Source organism: Sus scrofa, chromosome 4, assembly GCF_000003025.6.
Source record: "Sus scrofa isolate TJ Tabasco breed Duroc chromosome 4, Sscrofa11.1, whole genome shotgun sequence".
Lineage (NCBI taxonomy): Eukaryota > Metazoa > Chordata > Mammalia > Artiodactyla > Suidae > Sus > Sus scrofa.
The window spans coordinates 100,114,441-100,118,542 of record NC_010446.5 but is presented as its reverse complement, the minus strand read 5'-3'; positions in this window follow the sequence as shown (position 1 = coordinate 100,118,542).

Sequence of the window (4,102 nt, the reverse complement as noted above, 5' to 3'; positions counted from 1 at the left end):
TCTATAATGAATAGTTAAAGAATACACAAAGTAGAAGGACAAAAAACAGAGGTCAAAAACAGTAAATGTCCATGGGAGGGGGTGTTTACACAGAGTTGTTAAAATGCATTTAAGCTTAAGAGATTGCCAACCTAAAATAATCGCATATGAATAGAGATTGCTATATACAAACCTCATGGCAACCACAGATCATGATCTGTAATAGATACATATTCAAAAAAGAGAAAGGAATCCAAACATAATACTAAAAGTAGTCATCAACGCAAAAGAGAACAAAAAAAATTACAAAACATTTGAAAAACAATGAATCACAAAGCAATAGGTACATATCTATCAATAAATGCTTTAAATCACCAAAGCAATTCTTAGGAAAAAGAACATATGAGGAAACATAACCCTCCCAGACTTCAGATAATACTACAAAGCTACAGCAATCAAAACAATGTGGTATTGGCACAAAAACAGACATACAGGTCAATGGAACAAAACAGACAGCCCAGAAATAAATCCACATGTCTACAGATAATTTCTGACACAGGAGGTAAGAATATACAATGGAGAAAGGACAGCCTCTTCAGTAAGTGGTACTGGGAAAGCTTGACAGCCTCATGTAAATCAATGAAGTTAGAATATACCCTCACACCATACACAAAAATAAATTCAAAATGGCTTAAAGACTTAATATAAGATATTACACCATGAAACCCCTAGAAGAGGAAATAGGCAAAACATTCTCTGACATAAATCATACCAACATTTTCTTAGGTCAGTCTCCCAAGGTAATAGAAATAAAAGGAAAAATAAACAAATGAGACCTAATCAGACTTACAAGTTTTGCACAGCAAAGGAAACTACAAACAAAACAAAAATACAACCTATGGACTGGGAGAAAATATTTGCTAATTATGCAACTGACAAGAGCTTAATTTTCAAAATATACACACAGGAGTTCCCATTGTGGCTCAGTGGATTAAGGACATGACCTTTTCTCTGAGAGGATGCAGGTTTGATCCATGGACTCTTTCAGTGGGTTAAGGATCTGGAGTTGTTGCAAGCTGTTACATAGGTTGCAAATGCAGCTCCAATTCGACATTTGGCCTGGGAACTTCCATATTCCACAGATGCAGCTGTAAAAGCAAAATATACAAACAGCTCATACAATTAAATAACAAAGAAAATCAAACAACCCAATCAAAATATAGGCAGAAAACCTAAAAAGACATTTCTCCAAAGAAGACATGCAGATGGCCAATAGGCACATGAAAAGATGTTCATCATCACTAATTATTGGAGAAATGCAAGTCAAAACTACAATGAGGCACCACCTCACACCAGTCAGAATTCACATCATCAAGAAGTCTACAAAGAATAAAGGCTGGAGAGGATATGGAGAAAGGGGGACCCTCCTACATTGTTGATGAGAATATAAATTGGTATAACCACTATGGAAAACAGTATGGAGGTATCTCAGAAAACTAAATATAAAAATATTTAGTTCTATGACCTAAACATATGATCCAGCAATCCCACTCCTGGGTATATATTCAGACAAAACTATAATTCAAAAAGATACATCACCCCTAGGTTCATAGCAGCACTATTTACAACAGCCAAGACATGAAGAAACCTAAATGTTCATCAACAGAGGAAGGGATTAAGACGATGTAGTGTATAGATACAATAGAATATTACTCAGTCATTTTAAAAAGGAATGAAATAATGCTGTTTGCAGTAAAATGAATGGACCTAGAGATTATCATACTAAGTGAAATATATGATATTGCTTATACCTGGGACCTAAAATATGACACAAATGAACATGTCTATGAAACAGAAACAGACTCACAGACATAAAGAACAGACTTGTGGTTGCCAAGGGGGAAGCAGGGTTAGGAAGGAAAGGATTGGGAGTTTAGGATTAAGGGATGCAAAGTAGTATTTATAGAATGGATACATAATAAGGTCCTACTGTATAGCACAGGGAAATATATTCAATATCTTGTGATAAACCATAATAGAAAAGAATATGAAAAAAAAAAACTATGGGACACAGGAAAAGCAGTTCTAAGAGGGAAGTTTATAGCAATAAAAGGCTAACTAAGGAAACATGAAAAATCTCAAATAAACAACCTAACCTTACACCCAAAGGGACTAGAAAAAGAAGAGTAAACAAAACTCAAGTAAGTTGAGGAAAGGAAAAAAAAAGGAAATAAAGGGTATCAGAATTGGAAAGGAAGAAGTAAAAATTGTCTCTACTTGCAGTTGATATGATTTTCTCTATAGAAAATCCTAAAGACTCCACACAAACACACACACACACGCAAAAACCCTGCTGTGGCTGTGGCGTAGGCCGGCAGCTACAGCTCTGATTAGACCCCTAACCTGGGAACCTCCATATGCCACAGGTACAGCCCTAAAAAAGACCAAAAAATAAGAATAAAAATAAAAATAAATAAAAAAGAAATAATCAAGTATGGAATGGGAAAAATATTTTGAAACCATATATCTGATAAAAGTTGAATGTCTAAAATATATAAAGAATTTACACTATATATAAAATATATAAAGAACTTACACTGTATAATATATAAAGAATCAAAAGCAAAAAAAAAACCCTAATTAAAATAGGTAAACAAGCTAGACAGACATTTTTCCAAAGAAGATATATGAATGGCCAAAGGGGTACATGAAAAGATGCATAACATCACTAGTCATTAGGGAAATGCAAATCAAACCCACAGTGAGATATCATTTCATGCCTGTTGGAATGGCCATCATCAAAAAGACAAGAGATAACAAATGCTGGCAAGGGTGTGGAGAAAAGGGAACCCCTGTGCACTGTTGGTGGGATTGTAAACTGTAGCCACTATGGAAAAATGTATGAAGGATCCTCAAAAAATTGAGTAGAAATGATGTAGTAACTTCACTTTTGGGAATATATTCAAAGGAAATGAAAACACTAACTAGAAAAGATATCTACACCCCTATGGTAAGCATTATTTACATTAGCCAATATATGGAAACAATGTAAGTTTCCATAGAAAATAAAAAAAATGAGGTATATCATATATACAGTAGAATATTATTCAGTCATAAAAAATGACAAAATCCTGCCATTTGAAACATCATGGATGGATCATAAGGGCATTATGTTAAGTGAAATATGTCAGAGAAAGACAAAGACTATGTAATCTCACTTATAAGTGGAATCAAAAAAAAAAAAGGACATCAAGTAAAAATTTGGATTTTGAGGAGTTCCCACTGTGGCTCAGCAGTAATGAACCCAACTAGCATCCATGAGGATATGGATTCGATTCCTGGCACCACTCAGTGGGTTAAGGATTTGGTGTTGCTGTGAGCTGTGGTGTAGATTGCAGACATAGCTTGGATCCTGTGGCTGTGGCGTAGGCTGGCAACTGAGGCTCCAATTTGACCCTTAGCCTGGGAACTTCCACATGCCACAGGTGTAGCCCTAAAAAAAGCAAAAAAAAAAAGTTGGATTTTCATATGCAATGAAAATGGTATATATGTGCACTAATATACAAGAAAAAAATTCTCATGTTTTTATTTCTTCCAAAGATAACTGACTATTTAAAGCAAAATCAATAACAATGTATTGTAGTGTTATAGTATATAGAAGTAAAATCTGATGGTCATAGAACAAAGGATGGGAGGGGAATATAGAGATAATAACTCTTGTAATATTCAGACATTAATTGTAAAGTGGTACCTTAAGGTAGATGATAAATAAAAATGTGTGTTGTAAACCTTAGAGCAACCACTTAATAGAAGCATAGCTAATAAGCAAACAGCAAAGATAAAATGGACTTAAACATCTAGGTAGATGGTAAGTGTACATTTATAAGAAATTGCCAAAGTGTTTTCCAGCATAGTTGTACTATTTTACACCACTGCCAATGATATAGAAACATTTTTTGTTGCTCCATATTTTTGCTTATATGTGTATTATCAATCTTTTTAATTTTATCCATTTGATTGGGTGTATACTGATATCTCACTATGATTTAATTTTTGGTTTTCTAGTGGCTCAAAATATAGAGCATCTTTTCATGTGTTTGCTGGCCATCATATATTTTCTTTC